The sequence below is a fragment of the Ambystoma mexicanum genome, chromosome 4q (genome assembly GCF_040938575.1).
Source record: "Ambystoma mexicanum isolate Mex_15411 chromosome 4q, UKY_AmexF1_1, whole genome shotgun sequence".
Lineage (NCBI taxonomy): Eukaryota > Metazoa > Chordata > Amphibia > Caudata > Ambystomatidae > Ambystoma > Ambystoma mexicanum.
Window position 1 is genome coordinate 258,948,307 of NC_090928.1, and position 27,753 is coordinate 258,976,059.

The following is a 27,753-nucleotide window of genomic DNA, read 5'->3' on the forward strand; positions in this document are numbered from 1 at the left end:
TGAGAAATAGTTTTTTTGGTCACTTTTGATTCTCTAAACATTGGTGGAAATAATGTTTTTCAAATAATTGCGCACACAGACTTTTAAATTTGCAATTGTGAAAATTAGCTCCTTAATCTTTTTAAAAGATACAGATAATTGTTTTAACTGACGTTAGTGCAAACCGTGCAGGTGGAAAGTGATAACTGGCACATTATTATAAACTGTTTATTACAGAGTCAAACCAGCCTAGACAAGTTAAACCCCATCGCAGGGCTTTAGCATCAGTCAGTGTCCATGATACTCCTTTTACATTTTGCAGATAAGTTTATTTATTTGTGCATTTGTTTTTGCTTAGCAGGTGTTTCATTCAACAGTTGCGTCGCATTGCAAATGTACAGCAATCAAAAGACATTGTGCCTCATTACGAGCATGGCGGTAGCCGTGCCTGTATAACAGGCACGGCTACCGCCATGCTCGCTACCGGCACCGCTAACCACGATTGGGCAATAACCGACCCATTACGAGATGAGTGGGCCGGTAATTGCCCATTCGTGGGAGGCAGTAATGCCGGGCTCCCGATCCCCATTCTGCCCCATAGGGGCATAGGGCAGAATGGGTGTGGGGAGCATGGCTGCGCCGGCACCGTTAATAACGGTGCCGGCGGCATTACGAGTTCTGCTCGCAGGTGCCGCACAGCCTGCCAGGTAGGACCTGGCGGGCTGTCAGGGACCCGCGAGCAGAACTCGTAATGCAGCAGTCCGGTATGAACGGTGCTGGTGCCTTACCGGCACCGTTCCCGCCACATTTATAATGAGGCCTATTGTGGCCTGAACGTTTATTGTTCTATTCTGTGCTCTAGGTTACAGGTTGCAGACCAGTGAGGTAACAGTTTGCATAGAAAATTACAAGTTACGGAACCAATGAGCAGTTTCCATTTTAGTATAATCTCCAAGGAATATTTTAGAAAGATTGTGAGCATCATGAAATCTACCCCGTACCCTGTAAATCCATGCCCTACATTACAAATTGTAACATATTAGGCCTCATTACGACTTTGCCGGTCCGGGAACAAGGGTGGTTGTAAGCACACCAGCACCCTTGTTTCAAGATCAGCAAATTACAAGTTTGTCTGCTGGGGCCGCTGCGGCCAACAGGTCTGACCCTGCCGGGCGCAGCAGCCATGATAGACAGACTCTTCACGGAAGAGCCGGCTCCGTTTGTAAGGATGCTTCTCTCTCCCCACTCCCATAGAGTCCCATGGGACGCTATAGGATTGGGGAGTTACGAAATCCGGCGCCTAATTTCCCGCACCGCCGGGACTTGTATGTCTCAGTGGCACCGGGAAGACAGGCGCCGGTAAAATATTACAAGTCTGGGAGCAACCCGCCGGGCTCATAATGAGGCTGTCTTTGTTACTTCCTTTCATTACTACATTTGTAAACAATTCTCTTAAGAAGAAATTTTGTTTCAGCCACAATCCTAAGAAGTCCTGCACCACAACTGTATTTAAATAACCCGCTCCCACATTGAACCCCGATGTTCCAGGGAACTATAGTCCCATCTGTAACACTGCATTCTTAGTAAAGTCATTTTAAAAAGTGGTCACTATTCAGTTGCAATCTTTGAGGAAGTCAACAATTGTTTGTGTGACAAACATTCCAGCTGCAGATCTGACCGCAGACCAGAAATGTGACTTCTCTAGTTTTTTTTTGGATTGGCTTTGTAACCTGGATGAAAATAACAATACTTTACTCATAAGGATGGATTATTCTGCTGCATCCAGTACCATTGACCATGAGATAATTATTTCCACCTTTGTTACCGTAGTGGGAGTGAAACATGACGCTCTTAGGTGTTTTAAATCCTTTCCTGAAAATCGTGATAACTTTGTCAGTTTACTGCATCTTGAAAGTAAACCTACTCTGGTACAGTGTGGGAATCCACTGGGATAGGCTCTTTCCCCTCTGCTCTGTTATGTTTATGGTAAACCTTTTCATGATCTTTTATCTAGACTTAATGTTTGGCTACCATTGTTGTACTGCTGACACTCATTCAGTAGCAGAGGCAGCTTTTGCTGCCGGGGCGAATAATAGGGCACCAGGTGCAGGCTGGCGGGTGGGGGGGCGCACTTTGCACCAGAGGGGAGCCAGGGTCGGGCGGCTAACCCCCACCCCCTGCTCCCACCCTGACTCCGCCACAGCACTCATTTGTATTTTAAATTGACTGGAGACACTACACTTGGCCATACTTGCCTTGATAAAATTTGTAGGGACATAAAAATCCAGGTGAAACTAAAATGCCTATGTCTTAATAGCAACAAGGTAGGGCTACATCATAAACACTCATCTCAATGATTCTGAAATTATCCCCCCTTGCTTGAGCAATAACCTCCATGAATCTTCCTATATTGCCCTCGGTTAAATCACTGGGTGTGATTTTTGACTCACGATTATAATGACAGCCCCAATGAACTCTCTTGATAAGGTGCATGCAACACAAGGACGTCATTTCACCAAAATGGCAGGGGTAGCGGAAGGGACATCACACGAGCCTTGACCCCCTGATGACATCACAGGAAGTGATGCATTTGACCCCACCCTGAAGTGATATTGCAGGAAGCGATGGAACATGACCTTTCACCCATTGACAAAACAGGAAGTGGCATCACATAGCATTGTACACTGCGAAAAATATGGTTACGATATCACTATAATGTGATGTACATTTCATACAAGAATGGATCGCCATATGTATCGTTAAGATCAGTGTATATAGGCCCATATTACCAAATTACTGTGAATGCAAGCAGACGTCCATGACCAAATGATAATGTGTTATTATATAGCACTTACGCTTAAGCGCTTTATATAGAAAAAATATAAACCCAATATCACCCAACCTGTGTTGGTACTCATTTATCGACCTCAGAAGGATGAAAGGCTGAGTTGAGGCATTTAAGAACAGACTAAATCAGTGACTCACCCCCTGAAGTGTGCCTGAAATAAAACTTTAATGAGTCTAGCAATTATTGAATAGAATTCCAGAAAGACACATTATTTGGTTGTCCTATTCTTTATTATTTAGGGTAATTGCTGAAAGTGTTAGACTTGTGGCACTCCTGTTCTTTTTTTCCCGTTTTTTTTAAGAGGCCTGAACAAGAAAGCCAGCCAAGCCAGCCACTCCAGAAGTAAAGAGCCACATGATGCGGGCCACAGCCCAGGAGCTTGCATTACAACAAAAAAAAGGATTTTCTTTTTGAGGTCGCAAGTGAGACCGCAGAGGTCACAAGGGAGACCTCAGGGGTCGTAAGGGAGACCTCAGAGGTCACAGTTGCGACCTCTGGCGACCCCTAAATGACGTCCCTGAAGCAACAATTGGCTCTCCAGATGTTTTGGCCAAAACTCTTGTTAGTTCTAACCAGCATAGTCAATGACGAGGCATCATGGGAGTTACAGTCCAAACCAACTCTAGAGCCACAGGTTGCACAGCCTTGCTCTAGACAGTAGTACTAGCTACTGTATCTGACTGCTCGCACAAATCTGACCCTACTCTGCTGAAAGTCATCTGGGCTTTATAGCCAAACCCATTGTTACGGCCACATTTCTTTATGGTAACCACCTCCAAAACTGGGCAGTGTAGCCAAATCGATGGTGAAGGCAAACATTTAGTATGGTAACTCGGTTTATGCGGAGGCCATTATATCTTAACCCAAATAATGTAAAGTCATCAAGATACAGCGGCCAACACAGTTGCAACTTCACCATATATTGCTAATGTTACACCTATCCTTCATCATCTGCATTGGCTTCCCATTCAGGAAAGTGTTCATCTTAAGGCAGCAACTATTTTTTATAGATGTATATTTAGTATATTACCCAAGCCTGCATCAATGATATATGAACCCTACCACCTTAAGAAACCCTATGTTCTGAGCGCAGACTCTTGCTAGAGAGGCCCAGGATTCATTTTACCTTTGCTGGAGGAAGGTGTATCTCACTTCTGGGCACTAAACTGTGGCATGGTCTTCCTTAACATCTAAGAAATATATATGATTTTCAACATGATGTAACAGGATGTATTATGTCATCTTTCACACCAGTGTGATGTGTGGCAAAAGGTGCTGCTAATTCTGTTATCCCCAGCCCACGCAGCAGCTGATGTAACACACCTCCTAGCCCTGTCCCTCGCCCAGCATGTTTAGGTGCACTGGAAATGTTAACACTCAAGATAATCACTTTACCTCCCTGGTCACAAAAAAGTATGCACTTGTCACATGCTTACAAATAGCCACTGAGTGGTCATCTTCTGCATCCAACCAATCCTGGGATCTTCTCCTCCCTAGTCACAGTAAAGCAATGCAACCAGTGTATTTAATGCAAGGTGGTTACTGGGTTTCTCTCCCCACTTGTCCTAGCCACAAAAAGATGGCACGCGTGTTGCACACTAAGCTACACGGACTGAATGGGAATCTCCTTATGGTCTTCACCTAGCCTGGTGAGGACAGTGGCAGCTAAGTGGAGGGTAAACAGGCCCAATGCACACTGTCTACAATAGTCCAGAGGAGGCTGGCTAAGTCTTTTTATAATCGGTGTACTCTGGCTGGCACGGGGCCAGGTCTGAGCAAACTCATCAATGCTTAACTGGAGAACAAGTTCAAGTGAGCATTTGATGGAACTTCCCAAGTGGAGGTTGTGGTGCCTCTCGGGATTGTGGGACTCTTCAATGAGTAGAGAAAGTCAATCCGGGTGATGGCCCTTGTGCAAGACAAGGGGCAGCGTCCCACGTGTGCTCACAATACCCCTGAAGCTCTAGCTGGGATTCCTTTAGCTACTAATTCAGAGGATGTGGGGTCCACTCTCAGGGCTTTTAGAACATGTGACAGGGTAGGGGACAGCCAGCGTAGCATCCCAAGAGTACCTGATGGAATTCTAACTGGGGCGCATTGAGCCTTACCCCTCTGGAGGAGGCTAGGAGGGCTTGTGGAACTCATTAGTGGGTAGGGAAAATTACCATGAGTTGCTGGCTGGAGCGCAAGACCAGGAGCAGCACTCCAAAGGTGCTTGTGTGACTTGTGGATCTATCACTAGGGCACTTTAGAATGTATGCTTCTAAATGAGGCTGGGACACCTGGTTCTAGTGGGCCTTGTGACTGGGTAAGATCGTCAACCCTAGGTCTGTGGCTGGAGCCTAAGGCCAGGGTAAGCCTCTCGAGTGTGCTTGTGAGGCATTTAGAACTCTTAATTGGACGCCTCAGATATTACCCCTCTAGAGGCAGTTGGGACTCCTCTCGAGGCTCAAGGAACTTGTGACTGGGTAGTTTAACGGCTGATAGAGCAATAGATGAATCAATACCAAATTGACACTTTCTGGGTGCTTTATTCATAGCACTAAAGGAAGCAGGGGATAAAGAAACGGTGACTGGGTTAGAGCATGTGTGGTAAACACTTTGATCTATTATGTGATCTTTAACTTCCTTTAGGACCGTGGTCCCCAGTTCTTCTCTCTCTCCCTTCATTCAGCGGCACCTCCCCAGGCAAGTCGAATAGTCACTCACAGTCTCTGGGATTGCATAGTGTCGAAATCACTTTTCTGACTCTGTACCTTTCATATCTGGAGCAGGGTTCAACAGGATGAAGCACTGGTTCTCCTGTACTCTGCTATGAGGTACCACCAACCTGGTGCCATAGGTCATCTGATGGGGTCAGGCATCAAGCACGGCTTAATAGTTGGACCTGTATGTACGGTAACTCCCCCCTCCCCCTCTTGTTTGGTCTTAAAAACACTGTAGCAAAACTTAGGCCTGGACAATAGGTCACCTCCACTAGACCCTAATCTCCAGTGTATCTATGGCTCTTGTTCTGGTCCCCCTCAACAAGCTTAGTAGCACCTTTCATGCCTAGGCCTTGAAGGGGTCTCCACTTCTCTTCTTCCGCTCAGTATTGCTTCTATCTTCCCCTTCTCTTTTCCTTTCTTTCTTAGATGTTCATCCACACCTTTCTCACTCTCTCCCCTGACCACTCCATCCTTTCCCTCCTCTCTATTGCTTCTCTTCCTCCTCCTCCTCTCCATTCTTACTATGTTGTTGTTCCTCCTCCTCCACTTCATCTCTCTCCCTAAATATCATATTCTTCTTCTCTCCTCGTCTGTGTGCTCCTGCTCAGTCTTCCCTCCTTGCTCTCAGCAGGTTCATCGTTTCTGCTTCCTTTCCTTGATTATCCTTCTCCCCCTCTTTCCTCAATAGCTGTTTCTATTCAACCTCCTCCTCCCTTTCCCTCTCACTCTCTCCTTCTCCTGCTCTACTGTCCCCTTTCTCGCAGTTTCCTCCTTTCCCACTCTTACTCTCACTCTTTACCTCTTCCTTCCTCTCGCTCTCTCTCCTGCTGACCCTCCATCCCTGCAGTTGCTTTGCCGCCACCTCCTCTCCTCTCCCCACTTGTTTGCCCTCCACCACCTCTTGTATTTCTATCTCTCACTCTGCTCTGACCTCCCTCTCCTCTATCCTCTCGCTTCACTTGCTTCTCTCCTGGGTCCACTGACTGTCTCTTAACTTCCACACCACCCTCTTGGTTGTCCTTCCTTAAATACTCTGCTCGGAATTGTATTTGGGCTAGTTAGCGGGAAGTCAACAGAAGCTGTTTTACTCATCAGGAGCCGGCTTACTTAGTCGCAGTGATTAGGATAAACTACAATTTCTCATGTATGGCTTTTTGAGCTGCAGAGCGTGCTGTGTTAAGAAAACATAAGGGTGTCAACCATCTTCTGGTGAGGAGCCCCATCCTGCTTGGTTGCCCACCTCTAGGGTGGCCATGCAGTGGTAGGCTTCCGCTGAACATTTGTGTCTTTCTCTATTGCTTGGGGATGTTCACAAGCCCCACCAGTCTCTACACGGGGCGGACTTGCTGCACCTCCTGCCAACTGAGCTTGTGCTTTTGTCTGTTGTGAAGCTTAGGTGCCTTTTAGTGTTATCAGGTTGCTTGCAGAGCTCCTTGCCTGCAAGCTGGCGAGAAGCACATTCTTTGCTTTCCACAGCTCTCTTTTTGAACTATCAGGGTTACTTTAGGGGTCTATGGGCCTGACAGGTGCACAACATACAAAACTAGGTATGGGATTGAGGCCCTTGGGGTTCCCCATGTACCATATCCAGGGCCAACATCGCAGAGCGGGCAGCAGTCCCCACTCTCCAGGGTCTCCAAATCCCCATTCCCTAGCCTCTTAGCAGTGACTTTTTCACAGGGAGAACAACAAATCGGTATAGGTAGTTGAAGCTCACAGCCTGGGCCACTACAGTACATATGCCACTGAGGGCTTCTGGAGCTCAAACTGGAATGAATTAGAGTTTAACCCTATGAAAAAGGTTTTGAGGGCTTGTGGGGCTCATGATTGGGTAGGAAACAGCCATCCTGTGCCAGGGGCTTGAGGCCAAGGCTATGGGCAGCACCCCAATCTTGCTCGATGGAGCTTTTACTGGGACCAATTAGAACATGCCCCTCTAAAGGATGGTGAGGCACTTCTCAGTGATGTGGAATTCATGTCTGGGTCGGGACAACCTCCCTTGTTCAGTGGCTAAAACCCAAATTCAGGGTCAGCAAGTCCCCCCAATATGCTTTCTGGGCTCCTAAGGTTGCAACTGGGACGCCTTAGTACTTAGCATCCAAAGGAGGCTGGGACTTGGCTTTGTGAAGTGCATAAATGTTGGGGACAGCGACCATGGGCTGATGGCTGGAGCGCACGGCCAGGGGCAGCACCCAAGTGTGCCTGATTGAGCTCAAACCAGTATGCAGAGCGCTCCAGATGAGATTTTGAGGTGGGAGTATTTTGCTTCCAGCTTTTTTGAAAATAGGAGGGAAATTATTTTTTAGGGGAAAAACAAGCAATTCCCATTCCTAATAAGGGCATTTTCCAGGCAAATAAACATATACTTTAATTCTAAAACCAACTGACTTGCCCGTTGTTGTTCATGCAAATAAAACAATGCATTTCTAACTAAAGGTTCCTCTTAAGGTCGGGCTGAAATGATAGCAGAGCTCCTTCCTATGGCACTGCTCTGCTGGTACCACTTATCCACATATCCAGGGAAGCATGGGGCACCATTCGCGGTGTCTGTTGCTCCCTATTTTCTGTTGTAAGTATTTTTACTCCATATGTTGGCAGGATTCACCTGCTGTAAAAGTGGCCAGCGTGCCTCTCATCTGTAGGTCTGGGGTGCATCAGTGCTAACGCTTCCAGCGGAGTCGGGGGTTCTTCACAGGGCTTGTGGAACCTATGGCTGGGTATGGATAGCCACCTGGGATAGTGCTTGGAGACCAAGGCAAGGGCAGCACCCCAAGAGTGCTTGCAGCACTACCAGAGCACTTCCTCTGAGATAGGAGATGATATGGACATCTCAGCAACTGAGGTCCCTTGCACACCCCCTCCCACAGTAATCCAGAGGAAGGTGATTAAGCTTCCTTCTAATCTGCACACAGTGGTTGACAGAGCCGGAGGTCTGAGCACATATATCTGAACTCCTTCAAAACCCAACTGGAGAAAATCTGAATGAACATTTAATGATGATGATAGGTTATTTATAACACACTTAATACCCAGAGGTTTCTAAGCTCGGACCCGGGTTCGAACCTTTGTGGCTCCATGTCGTTTTGCTTCCAAGGCGAGCACGTTGCCCCTGAGCTATCCTCCTGAGACAATGGGGCTTCTGGAATAGCCTGGCCATTTGGTTTACCATCTCGTCCATGGCGTGCTGTGACTTCCAATGGAAAATTGCATTAAGACGCTCTCTACGCTTGCCGTCAGGGAATTCTAACTTGCAAAAGTTGGAGCCTGGTGTCTCAAAGCAGGTTAGGCCACAGCATGGGTGCGTGGAACAATGTTCCAGGTAGGGACAGGCCCTTTGGGTCAGTGGCTGGAGTTCTGGTCCATAGATATCACCTTATGGTAAAGCACTGGGCAAGCGGGAGGTGACTTGTTATCGATCGACCAGGGCCGACTAAACCCCCAGCAGATACCAAGGTAGGTCCAGGGAAGGTGGGCAGGCTCATCTAATACTCCATGAGTTCGACAGTTGAATTCGGTAAAATGTCCTGCAGTGAAATCTCATAAAACCATGACATAATAGTACACATACCTGGCCTTTAAGGGGTTAAAGAAAGAACAACACATTTAAAAAAGGAGCAAAATAGTTACTTTCAAAAGTCATTCAAAAGAATGCATTGCAAAGGTAATGCATACAATATTATTCAGAAGGAAGAAATAGCTGAGGAAATACTTCTATTAAAGAAATAACACTTTTACTGTTCTAAGAGCTTTCCCATTGGGCAATTTGAGGGCCATATGAGCTAGTATAGCCCACAGATTGTTCAGAACGCTACATTTCCTGACTAGCGCAGAGTAGAACATACTCACGCACAATTCCCAGCGACTACGCAAGTAGAAATATGTGCTACCAGCTTCTATATACCATTTGCTATTAAGAGTGATGCAGACTACAATAACTTTAAAGATCACAACCTCAAGCCGTACTGGGCATTATGGGACTGTCAACCTTGCTAAACGCTCTCTCTGTGCTGAGGCCTGTAACCCAGACTCCAGGTCCCATAACCCTTGGCATTGGCCCTCGGACCGGTCTACAAAGCTTACTTATCACCAGGAGAAGTTCCTACCTGCGTAATGCAATGAGAAGCATCAAAGTGCTGTGTATATGTCTGAAAATCAATAATAGCAAACATTCAAAAAGGGATAAACTCCCAGGTTCTTACATGGGGAGCTCTGCATCCAGGGAACACTAATATATCAACAACATACATTTTTCAAATGTAGACACTTGGGAAATCCGGGTTGAATTGACACCATTTGGACCAGACCATTTTCCTACCAATGATGCACGTGGAAGCGAAGCCATACTCCATATACAGCCAAATCGGCTGAAAAACCCCATCGACTGTACTCTGGATAGCTGCCAAAAAAGCAAGGCCTCGTGGTCTAGGTTCCCTGACTCGGACTTAGAGGTGGAAATGATGGCAGGTATAGAGAGATTTCCTTACCATTCTTTGCGTCAGAAGTCACAAAAAAGAACAAAGTTTGCTGTTGATTTAATGGGAAATCTGGCATCTTCTATAACTGAGTGCATCATTTGAACATCGAGGAGTACTGAGGCACCTTGCAGTGATCTATAGTAGAAAAAGTAGAGCAGATTTCCTTTCCTATTCCTTGAGAATTGGAAAACAGATTTCCACATGGCCATACTACATTTCCCCATGTGAGTCCCTGAGATTTCAGCCTGTCTGTACTACATTTTGCCAGCTGAGCCTCTCAGATTTCAGCTTGGCCATACTACATTTCCCAGGTGAGCCTCTGAGATTTCTGCCTGGCCATACTACATTTTTCCAGGTGAGCCTCTGAGTTTCAGCATGGCCATGCTACATTTTGCCAGGTGAACCTCTGAGATTTCAGTTTGGCCATACAACATTTTGCCAGGTGAGCCTCTCAGAATTCAGCCTGCCCATACTAAGTTTTGCCATGTGACCCTCTGAGTTTCAGCCTGGCCATACTACATTTTTCCAGGTGAGCCTCTGAGATTTCAGCCTGGCCATACTACATTTTTCTAGCTGAGCCTCTCAGATTTCAGCCTGGTTGTACTACATTTTGCCAGCTAAGCCTCTGAGATTTCAGCCTGGTCATACTACATTTTTCCAGGTGAGCCTCTGAGTTTCAGCATGGCCATGCTACATTTTGCCAGGTGATCCTCTGAGATTTCAGTCTGGCCATACAACATTTTGCCAGGTGAGCCTCTCAGAATTCAGCCTGGCCATACTATATTTTGCCATGTGACCCTATGAGTTTCAGCCTGGCCATACTACATTTTTCTAGGTGAGCCTCTGAGATTTCAGCATTGCCATACTACATTTTTCCAGGTGAGCCTCTGGGATTTCAGCCTGGCCATACTACATTTTGCCAGGTGAGCCTCTGAGATTTCAGCCTGGCCATACTACATTTTTCCAGGTGAGCCTCTGAGATTTCAGCCTGGCCATACTACATTTTTCCAGGTGAGCCTCTGGGATTTCAGCCTGGCCATAGTACATTTTGCCAGGTGAGCCTCTGAGATTTCAGCCTGGCCATACTACATTTTTCCAGGTGAGCCTATGAGATTTCAGCCTGGCCATAGTACATTTTTCCAGGTGAGCCCCTGAGATTTCAGCCTGGCCATACTACATTTTGCCAGGTGAACCTCTTAGATTTCAGCCTGGCCATACTACATTTTGCCAGGTGAACCTCTCAGATTCCAGCCTGGCCATGCAAGCCTGAGATTTGGGGCCTGTGGTTCAAGAGATGGGTGGAGGAAGAAAGCAAGCACCACCACCCCTGAATTTCCATAGAATGTCTACTTCTCAGAAATGAAGGCCACCTCCATCAGCCCCACTGGCATGTGGTATTCCAGGGAGGCAATTAATGTGTTACCCTGTGATGCTCACACAAATAGGGATCAGATACCCAAATGTTTGCCTGGTATCATTTTGAAAAGTAGGCCAGCAGGGAGAGGTAAAGCCTTTACCCATTTTGCTGCTAGTTGTTTTGTGAAGGTTCAACGAGATGAGCTTTTCACGAGCAGCGTGTGCACTATCACGTGTTCTGGTAACTCCCCTATGGCATTAGAGGTGAAGAAAAAAGGTTCCTATCAACACAGGTCACCCCACCCTGGATTCCCAAGGACATTCTCTGAAAATATGATATGATATGATAGTTTATTTATGTAGCGCCTATATCATCCTGATACAGGATCCTGATATATGCCTGGAATAGTTGCTGTCTGGAATTATGCATGTTTCTTCCCACAAGTGGAACTGCAAGCAAGTCTTGTTTTTTTTTCCCCGTGTGAAATACTTAAAATAAAATCCATGACCCTAGTCGGGATACAGCTTATGATGATTCTACAAGCTGAGGAAAACAGAGATGCGTGAGGATTGCGGGATTTCAAGGTCACCTTAACCTATGCCAGATGGAGCTGCAAGCACTCACCTAATGGCTTTCAAGGGGACTCCTTAGTGATGCCCAACATGGCATTATTTTATCATTACGAGAAAAGTAAACACTTGCCTGTTCTAAAAGAGTTTTTCTTAACTAGGGGTTAAACTACGGGTGCTTTTATACAGCGGTTCTGACCCAAGATAAAAAAAGAAATCCTCTGTGTATGGTACAGACGGTTACATATTTTATGTAGAATGCACATACACCGAAAATGTTACAACGCATTTCCCACCCATAAAAACCAACCCCAACTGTTTCCCCACTAGATTTAACCCTTTACCCCACCCCACATACATTTTCGATATGTTTTTCCGTTATAAAAATGTTGCTATATGTGTATGTCGACATATAATATTCGTTTTCAAGACTGTATACCGGTACACACCTTCCTGTTCCTGAAGGCCAAAGGGGAATCAGAGTCTGCGGATTGTTGGAAAAGCCAGACCAGGCGGCGGGCGGTGGGCTGTGCATGGGGAAGCCTTGACATACTTCCAAATACTTCCTGGGGGTCGGCAGTAGATTTCCCATTACCAGAGAATCGAACACTGCCTGAAAATCAGGTCCAGAATTTAGCCATTGCAGATATCCAACGAAAGGGAGACTTCTTTTTCCAGAAATCTCACTCCCACGTCTGGTAGCTCCGGTGCGGGGGAGAAAGTTACTTCCTAATTCCACATTCTTTTCCCCCCCATTATGTCCGTGACCCGAGCGATGCATGGGTGGCTTAATAAGGCCTATGGTTCTGTGACAAGTGCATCAATTGGCCACAAGCCAACAGGGCTGTCATCATCAAAAAAGGAAGAACTAAGATCCTATTGCCTTAACTTGCTACCGACCAGTAACAACAAAATCTTTTCAACCATGCTGGATAACCCTGTCATACCTTGTGCTCATGCCATTATTGTCCCAAACATCATAGATGAATTCCCAGTTGATTAACTACCAACTATACAAATCTGATCATGTAAATATTTGACAGTTCCAAAAGCAAGACATTTTTGTCCGCTCATTGTTCTCTTCCTAGATGATGCAAAAGCTTTTGACAGAGTGCTCTGGAACGGCCTCTGCTCAATTGTCTGTGAATGTGGTTCTCCAGCTCACTGCACACAATGGGGCAAGCTGTGTATAACTTTGCTGCAATGTACACTCATTTCATGCGCTTAAAACAAACTACGATCCAACACGGTATACGGCAAGGATCCAATGTTTTACCCAAACATCACGGCAAACTGCCTTCGTGGTTTGGAACATGGTGATCTGTGAGAAAATGGCATTTGTTATTAATGGAATGTTGTTTGGTCTCTCTCTAACTGGCACTTCATTCTGTAGTCTATCAGATAACAATCAACAGTTGTTTTGCAGGGTGGGGAGTCCTGCAGCAGAAAACCAAGGTGAGTGGGCACAGCTCAAGTTCAAAGTGTTAACAATTATACTTAATAGAATTTAATGTTTACTGTTCATCACGAGTGTACACACTCTCAGAAAAGTGCCTCCGCACTTGGCACTTACGATTACCAATACTGGTTGATTCAACAATACACTTTGGTTCTTAAAAGTACGTTTGACGCAGCAATTTATTTCTGTTTAACACAGATGAATAATTGCGGGAACACTTGATTCATGTTTTCTAGCTTCTCCAGCTAGACAAAGGGAGTGCAGCCCTCGCAGTCGGCTTTCTAGCCTAGGGCTTGTCATTGCGATTCTTGCAGCAGTATCATGGCGCAAAATCAGAGGAGTTGCAATGTTGAGAATAGAAATATCGGTGGTCTGACACTGGTTAGGGGGACCAGTTTTTGAAATGACATGGAAGTAGGACTACAGCTTCAGCTGTGAAACTAGTCCTACTTCTATGTCGGTGGGCTGTCCCATGTCATGTTGATCGAGTGAGGAGAGCGCCCGGGGTACTGAGACTATTGTAAGTTTTAAAAACACGTCTGGGATTTGCGGATCGGGTGGATACCAACCCGTTTTTTGGCCAAACCGATGGAAAAATCATGACATCGGGCCAAAAACCAGGATGGTATCCACCGGATCTCTAAATCCCAGCGCAGGGTTTTTAAACTTAAAAAAGTCTCGCGACCCCGGGACCGAGGTGCAAATACCTGGACAGTCCCGGCAAAACCGGGACGTCTGGTCACCCTAACATTGGTTTCAACTCCTAAGGGCGCCGTTACGAGTTTGGTGGTTGTGGTAAAACACCCGGTATCTCAGATTCCCAGATGTTTTAGCACACTGTTAAATTCTGAATAACAACTGAAACTCTTCAAAACGCCCTGCTTTTGTGTGAAGGAAATTACTTCAACACAAAAGAAATCACAGGTGACAATTACTGCATGCTGTATTACTGTGTGCAGTAATAAGGCATTCCCCATTGAATTCCACTGGGGCTCCAAAATGGGGAATAACTCTAATACTCACAGGACTCTGAATCATGCAGACCCTTCTACTTTGGCAGTATTTCCTTTATTTCCCTAAGCTTAGATTAATGGAGAAGTCCCCGAATATTTAACTGTCTGCAGAGGCGACACCCTAGAGGGGGAGGGTGGCAAAGGGGGAGTAGTCTTTGATTAATCAAAGCATTTAAAAAACATTGCGCACTAAGTACGGATAAGTACTGTTTGCTGGTTTGCTGGATCTGCTCGACACGCTGAAGGAAATCACCACGAGACTCCCATTGAGCCCGCTGCCGTGCCGTGAAAACGCAAAGTAAATCGTCCAGGAGGACGTCTTTTCATGCGGCGGCTGGCTTGCCTGACTTCCTGATCCACAAGGTGATTGAGTACCCAGTCCCCTGTGTGTGTGTATTTAATTGGACTCGTGTTTTATGAGCATATTTGGACTCGTGTTTGGATAAGCCTGTTATTGTCCTCACATACACCAAGCCTTACTAAGAGTGTATCCTTATTCTTTTGTTTAGGGCACTTCCTGGAGGGAGACTCCGCTCTTGTTAAGCACGTGACGTGCAGTTACTCCTCCCCTCCTCCTCTACAAATACTCTCTCCCTGGCGCACTCGCACCGCGCAGTAAGTACGGATAAGTGCTGTTCGCTTTTCGTTGTGCCTGGGGCGCGGATTGGGCTGGCAGCACTTGACTTAGCCATACTGCAAACGAGGAGGAGAAAAGAAAGGTGCTTAAAAAATCATATATAAAAAAAAAATTAAAAAAAAGGGGAAAACTGTGCACTACGTGAAAGGGTAAGAGGCTATTGCCTGTACTATTATTCCCACCCATAGTGTAATCTCTAGGCTACGTATCGTGCACGAGTGTGAGTTTAATTGTGTTTTATTTGTGGTAGCATGGAGAAGGGACCCTACACACTGAAATCTGGTATGCCCATGAATAGTGCACTATTTAAAGAAGGAATTAATCCAAATCCAAAATCCAAAAATATGGTGGGTATGCCGCACACTCCAACAGTCCCAATCTTAAAGAAAAAAGGAGCTACCTGTGCAGGGGAAAAAAAAGTGGGAAACAAAAACAGGAACCGCTTAATGTCAAGGGTACCTGATATCCGCTTATATTACAATTTGAATACAAGCACAGGGACCGAAACTCCCCAAGAACAACAACAAACCCAAAATTGTCATCTGAATCAAGAAAAGCTCACTGAGCTGAATAAGCGCCTTGACATGGAAGTAGCTGCCATTAAAGTAAGCGCACCTGTAATATTAAATGTTGGAGTGGGAAATGCAATCTCAGACACTACCATGGAACATGAGAGTAAACGGTGTGAAAATGATAAAGTGTTTGCACCTCAAACACTTGAAAACATTGTTGAAAGTCCGCCCAAGCCCTGTACGATCGAAGCCCAGCAGAAACTAAGAGAGGCTTATCATAACTTGCAAATCACAGGTCAAGTAGATGAGGAAGCTATACAGTTTATGGATTGTAGCTCTGCCTCGATGAGTACAGATGAAGTTGTGTTTGTACACTCCAACACAGGAGACTTAATGCAAGTAGACAGTCTGTCGCCCATTCCAATACAACATCAACATAACACAAGTAGGCGTAGAATTGAAGAGGATGACATAATGAATGTATCACAAAATTACAAAGCAATGACATCTTTAGAAATGCTAGAATGCTCTGAGGAAGAAGCGTTTGCGAAATCACTCTCTTTTGCCCCTCCAACCCCCAGGCAAGCTGTAAGGGGAAATAAAAACCTTACTCTTGGGAAAGCACGGCCGGTGATCCTTCATGAAAGTCCTGTAGAAGAGGCTGAGGCCCTGATTGAGAAAAATTCGGTCCTATTAGCAATGCATACAGCTTTGCTATCGTTGGCCAAACTATATGAAGCAATGGACCAAAAATTGAACTACCAAACTATATTATTGAATAAGCTGACAGATCAAAGTAACAGCTGCCAGGAAATGGGAGAACGAAGAGAGTGCATTCAACAATACAAAATATTTAGACATTGTGAATCAAAAGAGTCAGGAACCCAGACCACAATCCCCCCAAGTAATATGAACGACAGGTTTAAGACTCCTTTGCACCCAAAACAATTCAATTTTAGTGGGGCGCCAAACACTATTAATCTTGAAGAACCCTCAAAGCATCTGTTACAGAACGTTGCAAAAGGTAGCGATGGTGAGCCGTCCACGACTAAGTTAATCGTGGAAGCAACTAGTGAGACCAGTAATAGTGAAAAAGAACAACAGAAAACAGTTGCAAAACAGAACAAGCAAAACAAAGAGGATCAATCCTTAACAAATAAAATGAAAAGCACCATGTCTGTAGCAAAAGGTGTTAAAGGGAAAGTAAAGAATAGACGAATTTTGAAGATAACAAGTGCTATAAAAGAAACCAGAGAAAAGTCAAAAATCACTGATGAAAGCAGTGAGCATATGAGAACTATGCCCATAAGCAGTATAAATAAAATTACACCAAGCCTATTTTACAAACCATTAAATGACTTAGTTGCAGTAGAAACAGCAATGAGAAGAAGCGAAAGTGCCCAACCTCAGGCACTCCCCAACAGTGAAAAGATAGATTCAAGGTGGAGGGGGTTAAATGAGGCACAAATGAGAGAAGAAATAAACAAAACTGTAGAAAACTACATGGCCAGCAAGTTAAAGGAAACTACGGAAACTGGATCTAGCAAGATGGAGACAAAATCCATGCCAGGAGGTCGCCTAGTGAGAGGTCCCATAAACAACGCAATGTCTTCAAATAATGAGACAATGGAGAATGCTAGTATGAGAAAAACAGCACAATGGCAAAAGAACAAGAATATGAGCAAAGAAGTCTCATTTAAATCGAGGGCAGTGGCCCAGAAGAACAGTCACTGCTTCATACTGGAATGCAGGGACCATCCATTCCAGCAATTTGACCTGAATCGATCAAGCGTCATAAACATCTGCAGGGAGATATCTCAATTAAGGAACATATCAACGTCGGACATCGACAGAGTTGAGTTCATGGATGATCGGGATCTGACACGATTCAGAATCTCTATACACTCAACCATTCTTGCAGATATATTATGGCAGGCTAGAGATGCTTTCTTTCAAATGGGCTTTAACTTGTATCAAGAAGACTGTCAATCGAATGAAGAAGTCGGAGGCTCCACAAAGTGGATTCCCCGCATTTATGGCGCCAACTTTGCTGCATCAGATGAGGGAAGAGGTAATCACTTAGATCGTTCATAACAACCCATAGCAAAAGAGAAACTCCAACTGATATGTTGGAACACTCGGGGGTTCAAGCACTTTACGAATACGGCGAATACTGAACTTGACAAGTTTGACATAGTGGTCTTGCAGGAGACATGGTTGGCCGAACCCCAACTTGGGATGGTTATGAAATATACTTATAACCAGCAATATGCCTACCGCGTGGTAGACCAATGGCAGGGCTTTTAGTTGCAGTAAAGAAATCAAAAGGCTTTACAATAGCTATGTATGATTCCACCACCCCTTTCATCCAAACTGTCAAATTGAAGAGTGATTCACACCTACTTATACTCATAAACATCTATTGGGGAATGTCTCATCTAACTGCGGATTGTTTTTTTGAACTTTGTCAAGAAGTATTTGCCAAAATTGCTAAAGAAAGAAATGTTGATCATGTAATGTGATCATGGGCGATTTTAACATGCATCTGCTGAATAAGAGGAAAAGAAAAAGAACGGTAGAAGAAAGAAGATGGCTACCAATAATGGAAGACATGCAGTTATTGATGCTAAATGGGACTGTGGAGGGGGATACGCAGGCTGCTGACACATGGCATAATGGTTCATCTGAAGCCATATTAGATTACATATTCGTGAACAGTGCACTGTTGAATCTAATCCAGTCCATGACTGAAAGTCAAAAAGGGAAAGTGATCACAGCCAACTCTGCTTGGTGTGGGAAACAGAAAAACCCCCCAATAAAAGTACTTGTGAGACATATAATGGAAATATAAATACTAACAACAGGAGGAATAAAATCAAGTGGTCTAATGCTTCCCTGCGGGATTTTGACAAACATTTGTCCACACGTCCAGGCTTGGATTATGTATCAATAATGCAGAAATATGCATATGTGAAAAACACCTCACAAGGACAAGGGTACAAACATGCTGATGTCTTTGACATTGATGTCAAAACCAAAAAAGCTAACATGAGAAAACAAATACGACTACTAAAAGATCTAACATTAGAAGAGAAACTTCCGCAGATAAGGCACATACGGACAGTATATAAAAACTGGTTAAGAAGTAGAAAGGCCCAATGTTACCAGAGAGACAGTGAGGACATGCTTAAAAAAAATATACCAGACACCAATGATGATCCAGCAAATACCTCTTAAAGGTACGAATTGGGATCACACGATACAATTCGATCAAAATGACATTTTATTCTATATCTCAAAACTAAGCTCCTCAAGGGCCCCTGGCCCGGATGGACTCGATAATAAAACCATCAAAGAAGAGGTGTGAATAAAACTCGATAATAAAACCATCAAGAAGAAGTGTGGTCACTAATACTGACGAAAATATTTGCGGAAGTGATGCGCACCGAGTTGATTCCAACATCATGGAAAAAATCTATTTTAATCCCGTTGTTTAAGAAGGGAGACAGACTTGACCCAGGATCCTATAGACCGATAGCCCTTCTGGACTGTCCAGGGAAAATATTTGCTCGTCTTGTCTTGCATGAATTTAACAACTGGCTAGACAGAGAGAACCTGAGGGACCCTTGGCAGACAGGTTTCATTAAAGGTCTAGGAACAGGTATCAACCTATTCACTATAAATGCCATCATTGCAAAGCAAGCAAGTAAAAATCTACCACTGTATATTGCATTCATCGATTTCAAAACTGCGTTTGATTCTATATTGAGGGAGCTGCTAGTGGCGAAGCTAATGAGAAACAATTGCCCATGGAACATCTTGAAGTGGATCATTGAGCTTCATCAGGGTACCTCACTTCAAATAAGATTAAACAGCGATGGTCTGCTGACTGACCCCATTGACACGTCGAGAGGACTTAAGCAAGGGTGTATACTTGCTTCGGCAATTTTTAATTTTTTCATTTCTGACATGGGTAAAGAGTTTCTTAACATCATAACTGATTCCCCAAAACTAGGCAAACACGAAATTAAATGGCTCTTCTATGCCGATGATCTCCTCGTCCTATCAAAGACACCGATGGGGTTACGCAATATGCTCAATGTACTGGAGAACTATGCCAAATGCAATGGTATGATCATAAATATTAAAAAAACAAAAGTGATCCAATTTGGAAATTCACAGCAAAGAAATAAAGATCATAGGTGGGTTTTAGATAATCAGCAGCTCGAATCAGTGGGTGAATATATTTACCTGGGAGTGAACATTAACAATAGCCCACAGGACACTACATATGAAACCACTGCAATAATAAAATGGAATAATTTAATCTCCCAAGCAAAAAATATCAGTGGCAAATATTGTAAATTCACCATTGCTCCCCTAATGACATACTATAAGCAAAAGGCTCTGCCAATACAATTGTATGGGTCAGAGACAAGATTATACAAAACACGCAACTATTGGGATAAGAAAGAAGGAGAATACTGGAAAAATCTTTTGAAACTCTCGAAATCTACACCCATAGCCCTCATAAGGCATGCATTAGGGCTTATATCGATGCAAGCCACCTATAAATGGAGAGTATGCATGCTATACAGGAAATGTGTCCTGGAAGATCATAGGAATAGGCTGGTAAAACATTTAGCAAATTATGTAAAAACATCGAATGACAGTTTTTCTAAGCATTGGAAAGCCCAAGCGCAGAGATTTTTGCAAGAAGCAGACGTAGGGAATGAGCTTTTGTTGTTAAATCCTGACAAAGCTAAGCAAAAGATCTGGGAAATGGATTGGATAAGCACTAGAGAACAATGTCAAGTCTACAAATGCTTTAGACGGAATCCTTTTGCCTTAAAATCCCTTGGCTCCCCTGAAGAGTATCTCTTAAAATCACCAAATGTCTCGCATCGAGCAGGACTTCTGCGCTTGAGGTTAAACCAATGGAAAACCAGGGAAATTACATCTAGATGGTTTCCTGATGCTATAGAATGTAGTCTATGTCGCTTCTGTAATAAGCATGAGGAATCACTAGAACACTTGCTCACCGAGTGTACCAAGTTGGATTGCTTAAGAGTTAAATATTTTAAAAACCTTTTTCAACACCGAGCACACATGGAGGGTAAAGATCTATGGAAGTTTATATTTCATGTGCACTCAAAATCAATAGGATATGCAACGGTAAACTTTCTAAATGAATTAAAACTAGAAAATGATGAAGAACCAAAAAACAAAGCTAGAAAATAATAAATAATACAATCAAAACAAATAATAATGATATGCTATGCTGAGAACTGTACAAGCACCTTGCTCTGTATGCTAAATAACTGCCATTTGATTTCATCTTGAACACGGCACTTTCTCCCTTTGTCTTTATACTTTTATATTTTCCTATTGTTTATCTTTTCCTTGTGTTTTATTATGAACTCAAATGATTTATGCTTAGAATAGTTTAGAAATAATTTATGGAATTGTGATCAGTTAAATGAATATAATATTTATGTAGTGTCATGACACATTTTATATGTTTTAATGAAGTAAATGGATTTTGTATTGAAAGGTTGAATTTTTCAGCCAAATCAAATAAATAAAATAAATTAAAAAAAACATTGCACACAGGAGTGAGCTTCCAAGCAGGCCCTGCAGTGTGTATGTTCATCCAGTGTGGCACTCCTTTTGCTTCCTGTTAATTCAGCATGATGGTGAGTCCTGCTACCACAAGGCTTCACCACACTGGAAATAACCTGATGCCTGGAGTAGCAGATCACATGTCTGATGGTTATTCAAAAAGTGTGTATGTGTGTGTTCATGCTTGATGTGGTTTCTTTGTAACAGTTTAAATGGGTGTGAGTGTGCATGTTTGAGTGAGTGAGCCTGTGTGTGTGTGTGCGTTTGCTTTTGAGGGAGGGAGGGAGAGAGAGAGAGAGAGAGAGAGAGAGAGAGAGAGAGAGAGAGAGAGAGAGAGAGAGAGAGAGCGCAAGCGCGAGCGAGAGCGAGAGAGAGAGAGAGAGAGAGAGAGGGTTAATGGATCATTACAGTTTTGCTGGTCTGGAAAAAATGCCAGTAAAATTGATGGTAATTCCGGCACCAGCAATTTTACCGGACCAGTAAAACATACGTTTTCCAGTGGGGGGGCACTGATTTACCTCCAGCCAAGAGCTGAAGGTAACTTAGGCCCCTACCAGCAAATAAATACCAGAATTAGCGCCCCCGGAATTACCGGGGCCAGTAATTCAGGCAATCCCCCCATGGAATTGGGATTTACCACTGTTGCTGGCACCTAGAATATCTCGGTAATACCAGGATATCAGGCACCGGTAGCGGTAGGAGCAGTTTACTGGTATCCCACCAGAATACCGGCAAACTTGTATAAAGGGCCTTAGTGTGCATTAAAGTGTGATGGGCGGATGTGTTTTGTTTGGCGGGGAACCGATTGTAAATTGTATGACTATTTACTACTACAGGACGAGGGAACCCGGAGTGTGACCTCAAAATGATCAGAGTACGAAAGGCGAATAATCCTGGGTAGACTATACCGAGAACTAAATAATATTCTCCTTCTGAATGCTACCATGACTATCTTTTTCTATAGCGAAATAAAAGAATTAACGAAGCACGTTTCATAATAATTATGAAAAAAATGCCCCACCTTGTCTATTAGAAGGTATGAACTAATTGAAATGAATGAATTACTGTTGATTGTAAATAATACACACAATCAAACAATAAATGCATAAAAAACAAAAGACATGAATTACACTTCTTTCTTGTTACATCCTGTGACAGAGAGATTTAATTCATAAACCCCAAAGTAGAAAGAACTTCTGTTGCGTGAGATTTTACCCCATTTTTCTCAAACATGTTGCTGCAGAATGCACCATTTCAACCTCTTATTATTTAAAACATGCTCTCAGGGGAAGAAACCCCCCTTACCCGCCCTCATTGCCGTAGGTTATTTCTGTCTCCCTCACTATGCTTGGCTGCTTTCACTAGTTCGTGGAGGGGTTTATGCCCCTCGCCTGTAATTATTACCAAGCCGCAACTAAGGATGCTGATGCACCCTCAGGAGGTGTCTGTCCCCTCCCACACACCCCTAGCCCCCGACTCACCGGAACCAACAGCTGCCTCTGCCACTATCTGGGAAGCATTCTAGGACCAAAAAGGGATAGGCGGAGCGTTCTGAATTAATTATACACATGCGCATTGCTCTAACCTATCATGTCCTTGTATTTTAGCTTGTCTACGCCATTATAGGAGGGAACCAACCGCCATGCAAATTAGCCTTCATCTTGCCACCAATGGGAACACTCCAGCCTGAAATGCTCGATCAAAATGTTCCTGATAAGAGAGGGTATAGCCAGACATGGATTCCTGGTTCGCTGTGCCACAGGGAACGAGGCTGCACTTAACTGATGAGGCCCGGCAAGGCGGAAATGAAATACATATGGGGTTCCTCCTAGTGGCAATGTCTACTGGCACTTTGTTGACCACTCATTCGCCAACTCCAGTAGCCCCTCATCAAGTTACAATGCCCACATATCAGGCTTCAGGGACACCGACTTACAGTTATGTGCCCCGCACTGGTGATTATCCTGGCATTGTAAGTGAAATAATTGTACAACCTGTAATACTGTGTTCACGAATATCATCTCTAACACTAGATTTATATTTTAGACCTATACTGATGAAACCGCCTTCATGACTTCTGAAGAGTAGGTGTTGCACACGGTTATGATGTGCAGAATGTAGCGACCGTGGCCCAGCCGGTGGATATGCATGGCTGGTAGCAGCACGCGCCAGGGCCTCGGCAAGGGTTATGGGCTGTTGCCAGCCTGTTCGCCCGCTGGGTGGGGCGTGATAGCTATTCCCACCCCTGGGTTTTCCCAGGGTGCAAATAATTTGGTATTTCTTCCCTCAGGAGATGCGTTTCACCCGATCTTTAGAGGGGGTGGAGGTTGTTCGCCGCCATTGAAAAAGGTCCCTTTTCCAATTCCATTGCAGCAGCCGCCGGCAGGAGGAATGCTGGGAGCAGAGCACAAAGCTCTGGTCCAGCAGATAAGTGTGGAGAGAGGGAGCGGGTGGGGAAATATGTTTTGTTTTGGGAAAGGGGTGGAGGTAGGCAACAGGGAGAGGCACTCTGCTGCCTCCTCACATAAAAAAAGATGACACCACCTAACAGCGGGTGGTACACTTTGTATTCTCGCCCGCTGTTCCAGCCACCTGATTGGCTGAGCGCCCTTCCCGGGGCGCAAATGCTAATTCACAGAATACATTTGTAGTTTGTTTGCAAGATAGAAATGTATAAACCCAGCCAGACTCCATCACAGACCCTAGAAGACTGTCAACTGACCTCTGAATTCCCCAGTCGCAGCCCTGCACACCTTCCCATCCCTCCCTCAGCTCAGTATCCACATCCCCTTCACACCTCAGAACAGGGTCTCCACTTTTCACCCCGATACTACTCCTACGACTATTAACCATTACACCTGCTATTACCCACAGGACCCCGACTTCGCGGGCACTCTTCGCACACACACCGACAACACACTCCCCTAAATGGAGACCTTAGCCCCCCCCCACCAAAAAACAGCTCCCCTTCTAACAAATATCGGCCATGGTACCACACAGCTCACGCAGACCCTACTATACAGCACACCCCAGTCATCTAGGCGACCTCCCCCAGTGTGCTCCACCGTGGTCTCGGCAACTATCACAGCACCAGAATTCCCCAACCCTTACTTCTATACCACCCATTCCCCTTCCACCTGGTAACATCCACCCCCTCAAAGGTCTACTCAGAATCCTCAAACCTTTGCATCAAACACTCAACCTAGAAATGGACTAACATGAATCCTGATTAATGCAAGATCTGTTGTGAAAAAAACGCCACAACATTTATGACCTAATTTCATCTTTAGTCCCTGATATCCTCTGCATCACCAAAACATGGTCCTCTCAAGACTTCCGGCCCATTCCACACAAGGAGTTCCATCCAGGGGACACTTGTGCACCAAAGAACCAGCAAGGCTGGTGGCATTGCTATTCTGCACAAATCCTACCTCTCCATTTCGCACTCGGAGGAGCAAGCCTGCTCCTCAGACTGCAAATCGTCCTAGTAAAATCTCTCCTCACCCCTACACACAACCACAGCTTCCTGTTCATATATTGAACCCCCGGGCTACAACCAATGCTTTGTAGAAAATCTTAGCAACACTTTAGCAGCTACCTAGTTCTCTCACCTCTCCCTGAAAATGCTAGGGGACACCAATATCTGGCTTGATGTCCCACATATCCCCATGACATGATCCCTTCTGGAAAACCTGGAGACCATACATCTGACACAAGCAGTATCAGGATCTACCCGCTCTGCAGGCCAGACCCTAGATTCAATCTTCAGCTCTCCTGAACTCATCACCCCTCTTCCGTCTAGCCCACTAGTCTGGGTGGACCATGCAGTCATCTTCTTCACTCTCTCGACTGTAGACCTTGCATCCTCCCGGACAGCCCCAAGCCCATCCACTCCCCTCTATGGAAGAAAGTCAAAGTAACTCCGACGTGGCATATTCCGTACTTGCTTTCCCTGTTCGCCCTACCACTCCATTCAGGCCATCTCCCCATCTGCCACTTTGACCGATGAATCTTGGAAGCCCACTCACCCCTATCAGACCCTTCTCTAACAGACAGGGTCTCTCCCCCAGATGGTTCACCTCTGCTCTCAAATCTCTCAAATGCCAAAACCACATCCAAGAATGGCAGGTAGACATGTTGCAGCAGAATAGAATAGCCTACACCCAGAAGCTAAAGCTTAGAGGGCAGAAATATGCAAGGCCAAAAAAATTCTATTACTGGAATAGAATCAACAATGCCCCCAAACACCTGTAGGGAACTCCACAAGACTATCTCTGAATTCAAGTCCCCATTATGCAATGCCTCCTCCCCTCCCTCACTCAATCACTCTGTGACTCCCTCTCAGACCACTTCCACAACATGGCTCTGGAAAGAAACCTTGACATTGTCACTAAAATAGCATCGGTCACACCCCACTCCCCAGCATCCACGACTGGGTTTTCAGACCTGACCTCCACTTGCTCGCTCTTCTCTTCCTTAACTCCCATCTCCCACCTTGAATTTCTAAAGCTACCATCTAACAGCTGCCCCTCAGGATCCACTGGAGACCCCTTTCGTCCTACTCTTCTAAAAAAAATCCTATCCTCAACCTGTGCCGGGAACATAGCAAGATCGCTTATTAACTCATCTCTCACCTCAGGCACCTTCCCGGCCGAATTCAAGACTTTGCACATCTAACCCTGGCTCAAAAAATCCACCTCTGAACCACTTATACTGAACAACTACAGACCTATCTCAAACAACTGATTCATAGCTAAACTAATCAACTCAACAACCTATACCTTCTCACAGAAACCAGCCTCCTCCTCGTCCCGCCCAATCCGGCTTCAGACCCCTATGAGGAATTGAATTGTGCCTTGTCTCCATCAAGGATGATCTCAAAAGAAGTTGTAGTTTTCTCGGTACACTCTCTTCCAGTTCCTTCACTAGGGCGTGGCGGTTCCAGTTACTCCACTGGTGAAATGGGCGCCCAGGCCTGCTGCGACCCCCTTATAAGCCGCCTGTAGTATTGTTGTTTGTTAATTATAGGCTAAGTCCTAGTGCCTGCTACTGCGCTGCTAGTTCAATACCCTGCTTCTTTCCTAGGGTTGGTATGCTGATGGAAGAGGTTGGTGCAGATGAGTACGGGCACTGTTGCTGATTCAGGTAAAGTATTGCGAGGGTAGCGGGTGGGGTTATTGACAGACTGCCACTTACCATATGTCTTTTTGTCTTTCTTTATTCAAGTGTAAAGGATGCAGAACTCCGTTGCACGGGTGGAAACCAGTAGGCGCTGCGGAGCGGGATGCAGAACTCTGTCGCGCACGTGGAATCCAGCAAGAGCTGCAGAGCGGGCGTTGCTGAAGAAGTCAGAAGAGTCCGGCGATCCGAAATCATATAAGATCTTGACCCTCGTAGTGAAGACTCTGTAATGCAATGCCTTGACACGTAGTGCAGATCGGAGGTTCGGATCTGGATCTGACATGCAGAATAAAACAGGACCGTGACAGGCAAGCGTCACGCTGGCAGCCGAAGAAAACGCTAAGCACCGGGTGTGGCCCAGGGCGGGGTTTATATAGCCCTGGGCCTGCCCAGAACCACTAGACCACCGTGGAAGCCAACCCGGTGGCCCTGTAGGGGCCATGTTGAATATCACTGTTGGGCTCAGCCTGGGGGCCATCTTGGAAGGGGCCATAGGCATACACAAGCCTATGTCTGCGCCAAACAGACAGTTTCTTGGTCCAGGTGCTTCTTTGGGCCCTTGGGATTCCCGGAATCATGACAGGCACCTGATGAGTCACCTTAGGAGACAACAAGAGGGTACCTAGCCCGCACGGAAAGGATTCCAGTCAAACCTTATGAAATGATCTGCATAACTGCATGGTAAATTGATAGCCTTGATTCATTAGTACGTATAGCACATCATCACAATAGAACATAGCTGTATTCATGCCGGGGCATGGCCAGGGCCATCTTAAGTACTTTTGGGGCCCTGGACACGGACATCTTTGGGGCCCACCTCCACCAAACCAAAGGAATGAAGGGATCAAGAATACTGGTCAGGCCCACCACCCGTTGTACACACAACCCAACCTATAGGTTGATATGCTCCCTTGCAGTATAATAAGCATGTTTACTCCCTTTAAGTCCCCTTACCCTCTTCATTCTTGCTCTAATCAGAATGATAAACAAGTAGCATTTTAAGACCAACATTAGCAGTCTACTAAGAAGTTACTGTTCTAGTACATACAGGATCATTTTTTATCAATAACATCCAGGAAGGTATGCAGCCTCTAGTATTAATGCAGGATTGTATGTAAAAGGTACATGTAACCCATAATAGACAGACAACTCATATTAGCTGCCTCACAGAATGCAAAAGTGCTCATGCATGGAACGAGGAGACCAATTGGAAGGAAGGAGAAACCTACACATACCTTATCATGGATAATGGATGCAGATTAGAAGCTACCAGCTTTATCCAGACATACTATTAGAAGTGGGATATAGTTTTCAAATAGTGTTGCCATTAGATATCAAAGCAACAAATGCCTGTGGTGTGCGATATAAATATGCTCACTATTAAAGTCGAATC

General features: G+C 44.9%; 1 protein-coding gene across 1 annotated transcript in view; it reads right to left on the bottom strand.

Annotated features, from left to right (window-relative positions):
- Positions 1–27,753, bottom strand: part of LOC138467234 (kinesin-like protein KIF28) — a 516,126-nt gene that overhangs the window by 175,386 nt on the left and 312,987 nt on the right. The window lies entirely within an intron of this gene.